General features: G+C 42.5%; 1 non-coding gene across 1 annotated transcript; it reads left to right on the top strand.

Annotated features, from left to right (window-relative positions):
• The first annotated feature begins 6329 nt into the window (after positions 1-6329).
• TRNAL-AAG (transfer RNA leucine (anticodon AAG)) lies at positions 6330-6411 on the top strand. The gene has a single exon. It is a non-coding gene; the product is annotated as a tRNA-Leu (tRNA).
• The last annotated feature ends 2298 nt before the right edge of the window (positions 6412-8709 follow it).

Below are 8709 nucleotides of genomic sequence, written 5' to 3'. Positions count from 1 at the left end.
CCTACACCGTCCAACTATTCCCACCAACCCATCACCCCGCCATTCCACCGCTCCACAATCCCACCACCTGACTATTCCCACCAACCCATCACCCCACCACTCCACCACCTCACCATCCCACCAACCCACTTGACTCATACTTGAGGGTCTGGAACCAGACACTTCAGAACGACTCTAAACCCCATTAGTCTGAGTCACAACCAAAACCTACAACCCCTCCCCCCACACCCTGCTAGAGAAGGGGCTGTCGCTGCTGACCTCACTTATAGTTCCTCCAGCAGCAGTAACAGCTGTAGGCGCATAGACAGACCGACTGTCAGTGATCCCACTGCTCACAGCCCCACCCGTCCTTGCAGCATTCACAGATCTGTCATAAACATCCCTCCTCCCTGTGACGTCATGCACACTAAAAATAACTCTCACATGTCATTCAACATATAGGGTGACCACCTGGCATTGAGGCAAATTCTGGACAGGACTGTAAAAAATTCAGGACAAAGTGTCAAAATTCAGGACAAAAATTCAGGACAAAGGGTCGAAATTCAGGACAAAAATTTAAGAACAAATGTCAGTTTTACAGACACACCCAAGAAAGGCCATGCCTCACTGTGTTGTCAGTGCATTTATTTATTATTTTTTAACATAGCACTATTTATTCACTGTGGTCCTTTTGTGATTGCCTCCTGGTATGCTACATTCAGGTGTCACATTACGTCCTTCTTCTGTAGTAAATTAATGGCCTTCAGCACTGTGTCAAGGCCACCACCCCTACTCAGATCTACCCAATCTTTCTTGAAGAGAAAGAAACAGCAACATTTTGATTATGTTTCTGAACATTTTAAAACCCCTGGTAAACAGTTTGGGAAACAATAAAGTAATTAACCTTATGCTAGTTTAAACAAATTGAACAAAAATCTCTGGCTCACCCCCAACCGCCCATGGACTTTCAACCTAAAATAAATTTAATGAGGCAGGGCAGATGGTGTGGGCGACAGTCTCACACCTAATGTCAGGATGTGAGGTACCCACAACTTGTCTGTAGTCTCACAGCATCATAGAGTGTATGTCTTGGACTCTACATTTTTCTCAGAAATGGGAGCCCAGACTACCAATCAAAGATAATAAAGGAGGAGGATAAAATTGAGATCAAATGGGAGTGGTTCAAAGGGCTGTTGCTACGAACTGGATGAATAAGGAAGAGAAGAACAAGGTGGGACAATTCCTAAAATCAGACTAGATAGGTCCACCAAGACTATCGGACGTTATTGGGTACCTGGGGAGTTGTCTCTGCACACAGGAGAGAAACAGGAGGCACTGTCAAGTGGTTGTACAAGCAACACCCATCTACGTTGGAAAACTCTTCTGGTGCAATGGTCCGCTGTTCATGCTTGTGAAGGGTGAGCAGGGGCCAGACCCCTTGCAAGGTTGTGCAAGGCAATTGCCCGCTTTGTCCATGTCTTTAAATGGTTTTGAAATTTATCAAACCTCAAACTATTGATCTGGGTTATCCCTAAGTGTCAAGTACATATAGAATCTTCAAAATATTTGGGATGTAAATTGCACAAACAAAAAGTAAAAATGTTAAAATGTAATTAGTGTTTCTTTAACAAATGGCACTCTTTTCCCCTTTATATACAATTAGATCTTAGATTGAACTGGGAACCAGTTATCTTTTGATACCTAGTGATTAATATCTACCATTCTCCCACTGATTTTCAGGATGGAAATCTCAGCAGAGCATCACGGTCCCTCCAAGTCCAGTTTGCTTTTTGGTCTTCTCTTCTGCTTTCTGTAGTGGGCCACGTGGCACTAGTGAAGATGGTGTGCTACCCCAATGATAGTATTATTTTGCAAACCTTCCTCTGCTCGTCCTTCATTCCTTCTTCAGACAGGCCACATATCTGATTTGGTCGCTGCTGTGCCGTCGGGTAGCTCTTTCCACTGTAAAGCTACCCGTGACTGCGGGTGGATTATGTCTTCTGGACTTAGAATGCTATTATTCAGCTGCACAGGTCCAATGGGTGGCTCGCTGGCTTTCTGCTCATCTCCCTGCATGAGATGGGGTTTATCAGTAAAGACTTTTAGGGAAGGCTTAATGCACTGCTCATTGTTTCCTACTGACCATTCTACGGATCACCATCCGGGGTTATCATTCACGGCTTTCTCTTGCCTTGCTAGAACCTGTAAACTCACTGACACAAAGAAACCCTGTGCTCCTGCACTATCTATGCTAAGCCTTCCCACTTGCCCAGGACGGCTGTGCTCAGAGCAACTCCATCATTGGCATGCTGAAGGTGTCTTAAAATTGGGGGATCTGTTTCTGGAAAGTGAGCTACTAAATTTCCAAACCCTTGTGCAGACCACCATCTTCACCCCAGTCACCTCCTTACTTACAACCACCTTAAATGATCATTAAATGCCCTATTTCATGTCTGCCACCAAGCACTAACCCTACAAGAGTTGTGCCAGAAGCTCTACTCCATAGGAACTGTTGATAAACTGATAGAATGGGTGTACAGACCTTTCCTGCAACATGGAAACCATTCCAGGTCTTCTCGTCATACTACCTGGGTGATTGATGTGGCCAAACCTCTGCTAGATACGGACTGGACTAAAAATCAGGACTTTACCACCAAAGTATACCACGGCTGTCACTTTAAGTACATTCATAGAGCTTCCTTGGGAATGCATTCCGCCCGTTGCTTGCCATTGGGCTTGTGGTTTGTAACTCACAATTTGTTGCTTTCAATTTGCTGGCTTTATTTGTTTTAGGCTATGCAGCTTCAGTTCGTCCCTTCCCTTGCCCAAACCTTATTTACAGTATCCTTCCGAGTGCTCCCTTTCTGTAAACAGGCCTGTAAATCTTGTTCTTATCTCATCACATTTGATGTGCATTCAAATAACAAAGTCAAATGTCAGGCTCTGTCTTTGGTGGGAACTTAGGGCCATATGTAGGAACACATTTTCCCATAGACACAGAATGGGTAAAACCCTTTGCTACACCTGGCCCTTAGTGTTTACTTTTCTTTCTCTGACTTCAAAGTGAGAGGATTTATGTGACAATCTTGCTGGATACTGGGGTTAGGAAAGAGCTTTTTCTATCACATGACAACATTTAAATAAACTTCAGAATATATCAGAATTAGGAGTACAAATGAAACACATTTTTGTCAATTCTGAACTGTGCTGGAACCAAATACATTTATATGATTTGAGAGAGCGTAGTTTAATATTACATATTATAGACGTGAAATGCTTATAATTAACAATGCTGCATTAAATATAATATTCATTGAAACATATTCATTAACGTAAAGGATCTTCATGTGTGTAAACTAATGTCAACTGTAAGAAATAATCGTTCATAGTTTGCCTAAGCTGTGCACATTAAAACGCATAAGACTGCATTCGTTAGAGCCATATATCTTAAGTTAGCGTGAGTCGAGGAAAGCTGTGTAGCTCTCATATTAAAGCGTATTTTTCTGTTTCTTCAGTGTGCTGACTTGCAAAAGACCATGACCCAGCGATTGTTCTTTTTCTTCACTAGTTTGCAACAACATCCAATTCTCCCATCCGCATGTTAGTAGCTTCTAGCATAACAGATATGTACTTCGAAACAATAATAGACACTTCCAAGGACGATAATGCGAGAAGAAGAGAACTTTTGACCGGACGTGTGCCAGATCGGTGAAGTAACCCCGGATGAGCCACCTACGAAAATACGTCAATTATGAAGACCAATTAGAAATTAAGAAATAATCGTGAAATGACAAAATGCATTACTTAATGTATAATTTGATAGGTTACCAATGGTGGGGTGTATTGACTGACCAATAGAATTTTGGGGGAATGTATCACGAAAAAGGGATAAAAACCCATGACACAGGAGACAAACAGCATTAGGTAGGGAATGATATTGATTGCATCCCGAAACTCTGTCACTCTATTTGGTGATTTGAGACCTAGATAAAACCATCCTTGCCCATAGACTGCCCCATTACACTTTTCTCCTTATGAGGAAAGTGACCCTTGCCTTTAACTTAGATAGACTGACGGTGATCTAACTGATGTCCTGAAGACGAAGACTGATCCTGTATGCTGACCTATCTTGAGGAGGGTAATTATAAATGTTGCTAATGAAATCTACTTACTTGCCTTTTCTTTCTAGGTACCAACTGCTGTGTGTTTTTGATTAGAGACCTTAGTTAGATGTTTTCCAAATTAAGGTTCTAAATTGTTTTGCATGAAGTCCAACATGCTAATGTTAATTAGAGGTTAGATGAGGCATCCATTCCGACTGACAAACTGACGTGACTGACGTGGTGCTATGCTGAACTTGTATCTCTAGAAGATTCTATGCATTACGATCTGCTTATAGTTAACTGATTGTCTATGCTTCTGATCTTTGCATTATTAAAAGTCTATCATGGTTGTCATCTTGTGATTATGCTTATTTACTTCTTGGTTTTGAGATTGACGCATTTGCTATTAGATTGTAATCAATAGGGAATAAAACTCATAAAACTTCATTAAGGTGTGATTATTCATGACTGAAAGGTCATGGTTGCGCCGAAGGCTTATTAATGTCTAAGGTGGGATATATTTTGGTGCTAACTGTTGATAATGTTATTGACATATTAATCGATATATTGATCAATTGCCTCGTCCTACGGTGTCTCACCACTGGGTCCAAAGATTCATCGGCCTAAAACGAGCCCTGATATGTATAAATAAACATAGACGGACGCGTTATATGATTAAAACAAATCATTGCATTAGGTGATGCAATTTCCACACATCATTGTCTGTGCACAGTATAGTTTGATTTGAAAAACTGTATGTCTGTGCAAATGTAATGGTCATTTCAATCAAAAATGTGTTGTCTGTAATGGCAGTGTGTTACCACACCATGCATACTCCACGCCACTCCAGGCCACTGCACTGCACTCTTCTCCATTCTGAACCACTCCACATTATGCCACTGCACTCTATGCTACTTCACGCTATGCCTCTCTACTCTACTCTGTACCACTCTACTCTATGCCAATGCACTTTACGCCTCTCTACACCACTGCGCTTTGCACCTCTGCACACTATACCACTCCAGTCTAGGCAACACCAATCTAGTCTGCACAACTCCACTCTATGTCACTCTGCAACACTGCACACCACTGCACTCTAAGCTAATACACTCTATGCCACTGCCCTTTACTCTGCACCACTGTACTCTGCACCACTCTACACCACTGCCCTGACACTCTACTCTGCAACACTGCACTCTACACCACTCTAATCTGTACTACTGCACTCCATGCCACTGCACTCTATGCAAAATGTTCCCTGAAAGAACTGTGAATATGTAAATCCTTATTTTTAACGTGCATTTGATGCCTCGTCAGGGGTAGTAGGCGCTATATAAATACAATTACAGCATAATATAGGCTGCTACAAAATGTGCAACTACATTTCGGTTAGATAAAAAAAAGTGCTTCTCAAAAACAGATTTGAATAATATACAGTTTATACCTAGTACTAAAAAAATTATAACACTCTATTAAAACCACACACTCCACAGCTCACCTTGGAACACCTTTACAGTACCTCTCTAAAAGAAAAGATCTTTGCCATCAGAAAGCTTTAAGTGACTCCTTTGTTTAAAGTCAATGCAGGTTTTCAAGTCCCTTTGTCATTTGCAGATTTACCAGTTGTGCACATTTGCATTTCTTTAGGGAAGGAGACACCCTGTCAAGAAGGTCTGTTTCTTATCTGTCGGCCCCTCCCTCTCTCCAAGCACAGGAGACTCCCTCCCTTACACTCCAGCTGGGGAAACTGATCTGCCCCTAATTTCGCCCTGCCGTCCATTATCCTTTTGGTGAAAGGCTAAAATTAGGACAAATGCGTCCGTTAAGCCATTCATCACGGACAATGGACGGCAGGGCGAAATTACTGGCAGTCCGTGAAATTTACGGACGGGTGGTCAAACTATTAACATGTCATGTGTGCTGTTACATGTGAGGTCATAAGCAGTGCATGATGGGGCGGACTTCACACAAACATGAAGTGTTAGAGTCATTAAGAATAAATGTTCAACAGATCACACTGAGATAATCCAAACCATTTTAAAGATTACTAAATGGATTGTGTGATATAAAAATACATAACAAGTTACACGAGCAATATGGTCCTGTATTGCCATAGGTCGTTGGTGTGCTTTAAATAGTGAGCCATATGCAGATTAGCCAGCTCAGATACTAGTGTCATCTGTGAATAGAACACAGCATCTCACTGTTGGTGCTTCTACATACATCACAGAAACGGCTCAGATATGTGGTAGCGTGGCCGAGCGGTCTAAGGCGCTGGATTAAGGCTCCAGTCTCTCCGGAGGCGTGGGTTCGAATCCCACCGCTGCCAAGAACACTTTTCTTTGTGGCATATCACTGAACTCGTATTTACAAACTAGAAATTAAAACCTATTCCCGCGATGCTCCTTTCTGGGCGAAACACCGTCTTTATTTATTTGCTGTTTGTGGCTGTCTCGTAATTATATTTATACACGTAGTGAAGAACAGCTAGCTATTCTGTATATATTCTATTTATTTTACATGTTAATACAAAGCTGCGGCTCAGCCGGCAAGAACAAGGTTTTATACAGCTAGTGAGTTAGAGAACAAAAACACTAGTTTTTATAGCAAGATCAAACTCTTGTTAAAGGACAAGGTGTTTTGTTTTTGCCACATAATTATGCTTTTGCCGTATTTGCCAAATAATGCAGCATTTGCTGCCTAATCTGCATATTTCAATAAACAAAATGTTCTCCCTGTTCTGGGCATCAAAGACACCAGCAGCGCACTGACGAAGAGGAGGAGTCCGCAGACGGGATGAGGAAGGTCTGAGGTGAGGAATGAGGGTGGGCAAAGGGACAGAGGGTGGGGAGCGAAGAATGATGTCTTGAAAGCGGAGAGGGAGGGGGCAGGAGGGACGACACAACAGCAGCGGGAAAATAAATGCGGGAAGTGCGGAGGAAACTATAAATAAATATTAATCAGTGACTAAAATATGCCTGCTGCCGAAACCCAGGATCGAACCTGGGACCTTTCGATTTTCAGTATAAAGCTCTCCTAACTGAACTATTTCAACCACTTCATATTGAGGTGGAATACCTTTTTTCTAGCTCACACATCAAGAATTTCCACTGCTATTAAGGATTGGAGGGTTCTTTATGCTTCTTTACTGCAAGTGAAAACAGCAGCCAATTAAAACTTCAATAACAAAAAACTACATTTCCCATGAACCCAAATGTCCACCAATCAGAGGGCTGACAGTCCTTCCTCTTTCTTTGCTGCTGCAGCCCACAGATAACTCATATTCTTGTATTGTAAAAAAGTGATCTTAAATAATACTAACATTAAAGTGTGTACTATATGTTCAAGGCGTGGAGCGGGAGCGGGCTCTACACGCGTCGCAGTGCTTATTTCCCTAATTAGCTGTGTTCTCGATCGCTTCTTCGCTATCGTTTATTCACGGCTTTAGTTACTTAAATCCTCTTTGTAATCCAGGGTGGGTACTTTGGATTTTTCCACAGAAGGTGGGCGTTGCACCCATTAAAGCTTAGGAGTCAAGCGGACTCCTAGACCACGAAACTGTCAAGAGGACTGGTCCTCTTTTTATGATAACGGCGCGCATGCGCTCTCCTCGGTCTCCCGATAACTAATGAGAATGAGGAGAACGCAGTGCGTGCACTCAGAAACGCGTCTATTTTTAGAATTTTTCTAACGCTTAATTGATTTCCTGAGCCCTCGAACGCCTGACGGGGCGCTTGAACGAATCAAGGCGTTGCCTTAGGGAAATTGCAGGGGCTCCCTCCACAGTTAATTATAGCTGTGATAATTATATCAAACCTTGTACAACATCTCCCTGCTGGGGTCTTTTCCCCCCCATTTGAACTCCTTCATACATCCCCATTTAATCATGGCGTACTACGCTGAGGAGGATGAGTACTATCAGGATCAACCTGAAGCAAATGATGAACATCATATGGAGGAAAGATTAGTGGTCGCGCATTGGGCTATCATGTCCAGGACTCCGTGAATCAGGTTCTTAATAACGCAAAAAAAACCTTTACTCAGCCCCTTATGCGTTTTGGTCAGCGTGAATGGAGAGGACGCTCTCTTCTTGACTCTGGGTCACAGCAAGACCAGCTTTCGGAAGTGAGCTTTGCCCTAGGAGCCTCAAAGGGACACACGTCCTCTGCAGATAATTTGGCGCACATGGCTGCGTCAGTGATAAAAGATCATGGTTATGGGTCCTTTCCTAGTTTGGAGGTACCTGATACAGGTCTCGATTCGTCCATTCTGACAGAAGGTCTCCCTTCCTCTGCCTCTCATTCCTCAGGTTTGGATCTAGATCAAGACAAACCTAAACCAACCAGAAAACGCAAACGCAAATCTCATAATGTACAACAGAGTAGTTCATCTTCTCGCACTCTTTCATTTGATCCTGAGAGCATAATCCATCCCCACTCCTTGGAATGGATTCCATGTGCAGAGGTAGCACATTATGTGCAAAATCACATCAGAAAGGGTTTTGACCGTGATGTACGAGACATTTTACGCTCAGAGTTTAGACTTAGACCCAAATAAGGCGACGTTCATAAAGAGATTTTCCAAAGACCCAAAGAAAGGTCCAGATCGAGCCTGGAAAGGTTGCCAG

This window comes from Pleurodeles waltl, unplaced genomic scaffold, assembly GCF_031143425.1.
Source record: "Pleurodeles waltl isolate 20211129_DDA unplaced genomic scaffold, aPleWal1.hap1.20221129 scaffold_70, whole genome shotgun sequence".
Taxonomy (NCBI): domain Eukaryota; kingdom Metazoa; phylum Chordata; class Amphibia; order Caudata; family Salamandridae; genus Pleurodeles; species Pleurodeles waltl.
This window is presented reverse-complemented; position numbering and strand designations above follow the sequence as displayed.